Here is a 9,386-nt window from a genome sequence, read left to right on the forward strand (position 1 = left end):
TCTGCCGATCCCGATATTTCCCGATCCGATTGCTTTTTTTTTTTTGCTCCCGATTCAATTCCAATCATTCCTGATAATTTTTCCCGATCATATACATTTTGGAAATGCATTAAGATAAAAATGAATAAAACTCGGACAAATATATACATTCAACATACAGTACATAAGTACTGTATTTGTTTATTATGACAATAAATCCTCAAGATGGCATTTACAATATTAACATTCTTTCTGTGAGAGGGATCCACGGATAGAAAGACTTGTAATTCTTAAAGGATAAATGTGACTTTGTATATTGTGACTAAATATTGCCATCTAGTGTATTTGTTGAGCTTTCAGTAAATGATACTGCAGCCATTCAACCCAAATGCATGATGGGAAGTGCAATCATGACTGTGCGTAGGGGCTCCAATTGATATATCTTCTCTGTGTTGGGAAAGAACATAGGGTGTTAACAAAATGATCAACTACCACCTTTCTTCCTCACATTGCCTCCCACGTTAATTTTAATTGCTGAGAGAGGGAATGTAAAGCTTTAGCCAAATAAAAAAAGGCTCTAAAGGCTGTCAAAATTCTCTCTACTCATTATACGCTGTGTTTAGCTCTATATATTGGTAAAACGGCGCCTTTATAGATTGAACGCGAAAATGCGTGAGTGGGTCGTTCAGCGCATGCGTTGATTATTTAACGTGATTAAATAAGAAAAAATAATTACCGCCGTTAACGCTATAAATTTGATAGCCCTACTTTAAGCCAAAACTCCTCTGGATGAGTGTAAGACATTTTGTCTGTAATGTTATATACAATTAGAAAACGATAAAAAAAAAAATATATATATATATATATATATACATACATATATATAAAAAAGGCATGTCCGATATTTTTTGCCGATTCCGATATTTTGAAAATGACGTGATCGGACCCGATCGATCCGATCGGGACATCTTTAATAATAATAATAACCAGGGGCGTCACTAGGTTTTAAGAACGGGGGGCTTAACCCCCAGGATGTAAGCAGATATAGTGTATATGCACAAAACTTCACAAACAGCTTACCCCATTTATATATATGGTGGAAAACACAGACAAGACTGAAAAAGCAGTTTCTGCTCTTGCACTCCTCTAAAAGAAACTGCTGTATCTTAAGCCAAAACAACTGTTGCGTTTGATAGAACAATTTGTCTATATGCTGCCATAGCAGATTCATGGTGCATTAAGCCCCCGAACTATTTTTAATTTGTCAGTTTTACCCTTAAAACCCCCGTTTACAGACGTCGCGCAACCGCTTTTGTTTCAACCCAGGTAACGAAGGTAATTAATTACATTTATTATTCAAAAAGTCTGTCGTTTTAGCTTAGAATTATTAATTGATGTCTAATATTTCGTTTAAAAAAAAACATCTTTAAAAAATTCTTCACTCATTTATTTTAAACTTTTAATCAAATTATGTCACAATGAAAAAAATGGCGTCTGTAAAAAAAGTCATGGATATCTTCCTCATATCTATCGCTTAATTGTATTTTTTTTGTTACTGTCGCATTTTCTCTGATATGTTAGATGTTAAACAAAGAAAAATTGGAAAAAAAATGTTTAAAAGGGTAAATATATGAAAAAGTAAATCTCGACCACTCCTTGATGTCTTCGATTTCTGCATCGCGACCCTTGTTATATTACCATGTTTCACCCATAAAATCTCCAAAAAATCCAGCCGTGACTTGACACTCAGTGACACATGATACATGGAGGTTTTGGATCAAAACAAGGTAAGTACGCGATAATATCTCATTAAAATCATGGCGTCTGTAGTTCTGCTCTCGCGTGCTCTCACCTCCAGATAGGGTTTTGCTGTTTAAAAAACATTTTTTTTTTTTTAAATGCCCTCCTGTTCAAAATGTTTCTTCCACCAGAAAATTGAGATTTTAAGCTTTCCAATGAGTAACTGAGTTAGTAACTGAATTGCTCTATAGTAAAAGTAACTAGTTACCAGGGAAAGTAACTATTTCCGTTACTTTAAAAAGAACTTGTTGTATGTCAAAGAATTTAAAATTTTCTGAGCAGTATTCGAGTCAGTGGAATAGAGAAGATCAGACAGGTAGTTAACTTGTTAGGTGCTTCAGCAGATTTGAATTGCTTACCACAGATGTCGACAAAAGCTTTCCCCCGGGACATAAATTACACATTACATGCAGGTTGTTTCCTTTAATTTCGACAAACTTGAAATAGTGTCTATATCTCCACCTCCTAAAGGACAATTTTTCTTCTGAATGCTCTGCCATCCGGACCCTGTGCATCTGTTTTGCGTGTGTGTGTTTGCCGCACCCACTGTTCCGGTTTGCTTGTGAAATCACCGGCTCTGACTGGCTTATTACAACACATGACTCTAACCCTCAGCCAATCACAATCACTTCCATCGCATCTCTCGAGGGGCATTCAGGTAGGCTCGTTTCCCGACAATTCACGTCACCTTCAAAGCGTCTGCCGGCCTCAAGATGGAAGCAGAATTATTGCTGGCTGACAGTGGGAGATGGGAACGTGGCTAGCATCAGGTGTAGCAAACACAGAAACGTTACTAAACTTTGGAAAGCATTGTCTAATTGAATGAGCAGGGACAAACAGCTTGGAGTCAGAAGTACGTGCGCTATTCTCGAACCTGAACGCATCCCAAGTCTTGGATGACAAATCAACAGAGCAGAGAGTCGACTCGACACGGCTGGTAGTTTCTTCAATTTATTCAGAGTAAGTAACACACCGCTTTTGACCGTCAGTAACGGTAACGGCGTTGTAACGGCGGAAAAAGTAATTAGTTAGATTACCCCGTTACTGAAAAAATAATGCCGTTACGTAACGGCGTTATTTATAATGGCGTTACTCCCAACACTGCCTCTAGAGCAGTGATGTTATGGGGCTGTCGTTGGGCAACACGGACTTTCAACTCCCTCCTCACCCCGTGGCGTCAAAATTATAACAAGAACGGGGAGCAAAAATCCCGGAACCACACGGGGGGACCTAGAGAATGACCTACAGAGAGCTGGGACCACAGTAACAAAGGCTACTATCAGTAACACAATGCGCCGCCAGGGACTCAAATCCTGGACTGCCAGACGTGTCCCCCTGCTGAAGAAAGTACACGTCCAGGTCCGTCTGCGGTTCGCTAGAGAGCATTTGGATGATCCAGAAGAGGACTGGCAGAATGTGTTATGGTCAGATGAAACCAAAATAGAACTTTTTGGTTGAAACACAGGTTCTCGTATTTGGAGGAAAAAGAATACTGAATTGCACCATACCCACTGTGAAGCATGGGGGTGGAAACGTCCTGCTTTGGGGCTGTTTTTCTGCAAAGGGACCAGGACGACTGATCTGTGTAAAGGAAAGAATGAATGGGGCCATGTATCGAGAGATTTTGAGTGAAAATCTCCTTCCGACAGCAAGGGCATTGAAGATGAGACGTGGCTGGGTCTTTCAGCATGATAATGATCCCAAACACACAGCCAGGGCAGCAAAGGAGTGGCTTCGTAAGAAGCATTTTAAGGTCCTGGAATGGCCTAGCCAGTGTTATGGCAAGGCAGGCAAAGCTGACTTGGACCAAAGTGCGAGCCGGAAACAGATGAAGCGTGAAGTGGTATTTATTGTACAAGGACAAAGTGTTGAGCATCTGGTGGGTTGAATGATCAATGGCTGTTGTTCAGGCTGTGGCTGTGGTTCAGGCTGTGGCTGTGGTTCAGGCTGTGGCTGTTGTTCAGGCTGTGGCTGTGGTGGCTTGATGGGTGGTTGTCCTGGTGGCAAAGAACAAGTTTTAGTCAAGAGATCTACGAACGATTGTCAAACACTACAGGCGTAGTTGGCCGACGTACCACTGGTGATTGGCAGAATCATCTGGCACCTGCTTGCTGCCCGGGCCGCTCCTTAAAAGCAGTGTTGATTGCAATGAGCTGCAGGTGCACTCCCAGGTCTGCCACACCCAGCCTGCAAAGGTTGAACTCATGCCACATATAACAGAAAGTGTAACAACAATAAAAGCCAGTAGAGGGGAGTGTGGGCTAGGACCACCACAGTACCCCCCTCTCAATGGACGCCACCGGGTGTCCTGCCCGGCTTCCCAGGGTTGGCAGCATAAAAGTCCCGCAAGAGGGATGGGTCCAAAATAAGACTCCGGGAGATCCACGACCTCTCCTCCGGACCATAGCCCACCCAGTCCACCAGAAACTGGAAACCGCGGCCGCGAGGCCAGACATCAAGAATCTTTGAGACTGCATATGCGGGGTGGCCATCTACGAGAAGGGGAGGGGGAGGATCAACCGCCGGAGGGCATAGGTCACTGGAGGAAACAGGCTTGAGAAGGGAAACATGAAAAGTGGGGTGGACATTCATGGATGCCGGGAGGTCCAATCGAACGGCAGATGGGTTGATGATCTTGGTTATTTTGTAAGGGCCCACGAAGCGGGGGGCAAGTTTGCGTGACTCTACCTGCAGGGGGAGGTCCCGGGCGGACAACCAGACCTCCTGTCCCACCTTGTATTCGGGGGCTGGTGAACGATGAAGATCGGCCAGTCTCCTGTTTTTCTCGGCGGTGCGAGCGAGGGCAGCCCTTACGGTCTTCCAGATTTCCTTTATCCTGCCGACGTGGTGCTTCACAGCAGGAACGGCTATTTCCCTTTCCTGCTCTGGGAACAACGGAGGCTCAAATCCATTACAAGCCATGAAAGGGGACATACCTGTGGCTGAGCAGATGAGTGAATTATGGGCGTACTCCACCCATGGAAGGAAAGCGCTCCAGGAGACTGGATGGTGGGCAGTAACACAACGTAGAGCAGCTTCTAGGTCCTGGTTGGCCCTTTCCGTCTGGCCGTTAGTCTGGGGATGGTATCCAGAAGAGAGACTGGCTGTCGCCCCCACCGCCTTACAGAACTCCTTCCACACCACCGAGGAGAACTGGGGCCCACGGTCCGAAACAATGTCTATAGGGAGGCCATGAAGTCTGAAAACATTCTTGACCAATAGATTGGCGGTTTCGAGAGCAGAGGGTAGTTTGGGAATGGGAACATAGTGAACAGACTTGGAAAAGCGATCGATAATGGTAAGAATAACTGTATTACCTTCAGAGGGAGGCAGACCAGTTACAAAATCAATTGCGATGTGGGACCATGGCCGACTGGGAACAGGGAGAGGGCATAACAGACCAGAGGGTGGCTGATGGGAGGCCTTCCCTCGAGCACAGATCGCGCAGGCTTTGACAAAGTCACGGGCATCTTTGGCCATGCCAGGCCACCAGAATGATCGGCGGAGGAAACCGAGGGTCCTATGAATACCAGGGTGGCAGGTCAGTTTGGACGAGTGGCTCCATTCCAGGACTTGAGAGCGTGCAACGGATGGGACAAATAGGCGATTCGGGGGGCCGTTTCCCGGGTCTGGATCAGTTTTTTGAGCTTCCCTGACCATTGACGTAATCTCCCATCTGGCCGCACCGACCACACAGGCCGAGGGAAGAATGGGCCCCGGGTCTTCTTTGTCCAGATCGGGAGAATGTAACCGTGATAGCGCATCAGCTTTGCCATTGCGTGAACCTGGGCGGTATGATAGTGTAAAATTGAAACGCGCAAGAAACAGTGACCAGCGGGCTTGTCGGGGGTTAAGACGCTGCGCGGATCGGATGTAGGAGAGGTTCTTGTGATCTGTCCAAATCAAGAATGGGGTTTTAGCACCTTCGAGCCAGTGACGCCATTCCTGCAGGGCCAAAACAACCGCCAGCAATTCGCGGTTGCCCACATCATAATTTCTCTCGGCAGGGCTCAACCGCCGGGAAAAAAAGGCACATGGATGCAATTTTTGGGTAGTGGGATCCCGCTGGGACAAAATAGCCCCTACTCCAGTGTCTGATGCATCCACTTCCACCACAAATTGGCGTGAGGTGTCAGGGTGTTTGAGGATAGGGGCAGAGGTGAAGAGGGACTTCAAACGTGCGAATGCCTTACCGGCGGCTTCAGACCAGGCGAAGGGGTGTTTGGTGGAAGTGAGTTGGGTCAGAGGGAGTGCCACCTTGCTGTAGTCCCTAATGAAGCGGCGATAGAAATTGGCAAAGCCCAAGAATCTCTGTAGTTCTTTACGGGTGCTGGGAGTAGGCCAGTCCACGACTGCCGTTATCTTTATCGGGTCTGGTTTGAGTTGGCCCTGGGCAATGATGTAGCCCAAAAAGCTCACTGATGACACATGGAACTCGCACTTAACTGGTTTAACAAAAAGCCGGTTCTCCAAAAGTCGCTGCAGGACCATTCTGATGTGGTGGCGATGCTCCTCTAGGGAACGGGAAAACACAAGTATATCATCAAGGAATATAAACACGAAGCGATTCAGAACGTCTCTGAACAGGTCGTTCATGAGTCTTTGAAAGACCGCAGGGGCATTTGTCAGACCAAAGGGCATTACTAAATATTCAAAATGACCAAGGGGTGTGTTGAATGCTGTCTTCCACTCGTCCCCCTCCCGGATTCGGACAAGATGATATGCAGTACGGAGATCCAGCTTAGTGAACAACCTGGCGTGACTGAAGGGCTCAAAAGAAGGGTCAATCAGAGGCAAAGGGTACCTATCTTTTATTGTTATCTGGTTTAGGTTGTGATAATCAATACAGGGCCGCAGGCCACCATCCTTCTTGCCCACGAAGAAGAAGCCTGCGCCAACAGGAGAGGAGGAGGGACGGATGATTCCAGAAGCCAAGGAGTCCCTGATGTAGTCCTCCATAGCTGCTTTTTCAGGACCGGATATGTTATAGAGCCTGCTCGCTGGAAGCGGAGCCCCTGGCAGGAGTTCAATTGCACAGTCATAAGGGCGATGGGGAGGCAGACTGTGGGCGAGGTCCTTACTGAAAACTGTCGCCAAGTCATGGTATTCGGGGGGAACATTGGTCAGGTCAGGAGGTACTGGCGGACAGGTTGGCTTTCTTACCGGCCCACCAAGTGGGTGCGCCGAGCCAAGACATTCTAAGTGGCAGCGATTGCTCCATCCCACGATCTTTCCCTCCGTCCAGTCGATGTTTGGGTTGTGGTGTTTAAGCCAGGGGAGACCAAGGATGACATGCGCTACTGGTGAGGAGATAATAAACAGTTGTATTAGTTCATGATGATTTCCCGAAACCTTGAGCATGAGAGGGATGGTGCGATGGGTTACCGAAAACAGCTTTCTACCGTCCACGGCTTCCACCACCTTAGGGGATCTGAGGGTTTCAAGAGGGATCTTGGCTTCGGCCGCAAAGCCTTCGTCCATGAAACTGTCGTCAGCACCGGAATCAATGAGAACCTGAAGTGCCAGAGCGTCTGAACCTTGGGAGATGCTAGCAGGGAGTACGAGACGTGACAGAGAGCGAGGATCCGAGGAAGTTTGGCTCACCAGTGTGCCCTCTTTACCTGGTGAGCCCTGTCTTTTGGCCGTATTGGGCAGGAGTTTGCAAAGTGTCCGGTTTGTCCACAGTAAAAGCAAAGGCTTTCTTGGCGGCGCCTGCGACGCTCATCAGGGGATAACTGTGTTCGCCCAAGTTGCATGGGCTCCTCCAATGGAACAGGGGGTGTCAGTGTTGGAGCTGCAATAGGGGATGGGTTGGCTGTATCGGCGGAGGGTGACATGAATGGCGGGAACGGACGTGTTTTGGTTGCTTTCTCCCGCCTACGTTCCCTAAGGCGATTATCGATCTTTATGGCTAGGGTAATTAGGTCTTCCAGGGTGGAAGGTTCATCCCGTGTTGCTAATTCATCCTTGATATCGTCTGCCAAATTGCGTGAAAAAATTGAGACTAAGGCTAGCTCATCCCAGCCACTTTCTGCAGCCAAAATACGAAACGCTATTGAAAAGTCTGCCACTGACTTAGAACCCTGCTGGAGAGAGAAGAGGCGGTTTCTGGCCTCCCTCCCACGAACAGGGTGATCAAATACCCTACGAAGTTCACCGGAAAATGCCTCAAAAGTATTCAACACAGGTGAGTTTCTCTCCCAAAGCGCCGTTGCCCACTGACCAGCCTTTCCCCTTAATAGGTTAATACAAAAAGCAACCCTGGCGGCATCAGAGGTGTAACTAGAAGGTTGCATATTAAACACCAGATTGCAATTTAGCAAAAAACGACTGCAAGAGCCCAACTCCCCGGAATAACATTCAGGTGTCGGAACGAACACGTCCGACCGAGGGGGGGGTGGTGGGCCACCAGCACTACTACTCACAGATATGGTAGGTCTGGCCCTGGGAGTGGGGGATTGCGAGAGCTGCGACTTGACCTGCTGCAAGTCCATTGAAATTGTCCGGAGCGTTTCTCCAAGGCTGCATAGCATCTGCTCATGCTTACCCAGCATGGCCCCCTGGTGTCCGAGGGCCTCTTGGAAGGAGTCGGCGGTCGCTTGGTCCATTTCCGTTAGGCCAGATGATTATGTTATGGCAAGGCTGGCAAAGTTGACTTGGACCAAAGTGCGAGCCGGAAACAGATGAAGCGTGAAGTGGTATTTATTGTACAAGGACAAAGTGTTGAGCATCTGGTGGGTTGAATGATCAATGGCTGTTGTTCAGGCTGTGGCTGTGGTTCAGGCTGTGGCTGTGGTTCAGGCTGTGGCTGTTGTTCAGGCTGTGGCTGTGGTGGCTTGATGGGTGGTTGTCCTGGTGGCAAAGAACAAGTTTTAGTCAAGATATCTACGAACGATTGTCAAACACTGCAGGCGTAGTTGTCCGACGTACCACTGGTGATTGGCAGAATCATCTGGCACCTGCTTGCTGCCCGGGCCGCTCCTTAAAAGCAGTGTTGATTGCGATGAGCTGCAGGTGCACTCCCAGGTCTGCCACACCCAGCCTGCAAAGGCTGAACTCATGCCACATATAACAGAAAGTGTAACAACAATAAAAGCCAGTAGAGGGGAGTGTGGGCTAGGACCACCACAGCCAGTCTCCAGATCTCAACCCCATAGAAAATCTGTGGAGGGAGTTAAAAGTCCGTGTTGCCCAAAGACAGCCCCAAAACATCACTGCTGTAGAGGAGATGTGCATGGAGGAATGGGCCAAAATACCAGCCACAGTGTGTGAAAAGCTTGTGAATAGTTACAGAATACGTTTGGCCGCCGTTATTGCCAACAAAGGGTACATAACAAAGTATTGAGATGAACTATTGGTAATGACCAAATACTTATTTTCCACCATGATTTGAAAATAAATTCTTTAAAAATCAATGTGATTTTCTGTTTTTTTTCCCCACATTCTGTCTCTCATGGTTGAGGTTTACCCATGTTGACAATTACAGGCATCTCTAATATTTTCAAGTGGGAGAATTTGCACAATTAGTGGTTGACTAAATACTTATTTGCCCCACTGTATATTGTTTTAAAATCGTCGTCTCACCCACCCGGGTCGTATAAAAATAA

This window comes from Corythoichthys intestinalis, chromosome 11, assembly GCF_030265065.1.
Source record: "Corythoichthys intestinalis isolate RoL2023-P3 chromosome 11, ASM3026506v1, whole genome shotgun sequence".
In the NCBI taxonomy this organism is placed as follows: domain Eukaryota; kingdom Metazoa; phylum Chordata; class Actinopteri; order Syngnathiformes; family Syngnathidae; genus Corythoichthys; species Corythoichthys intestinalis.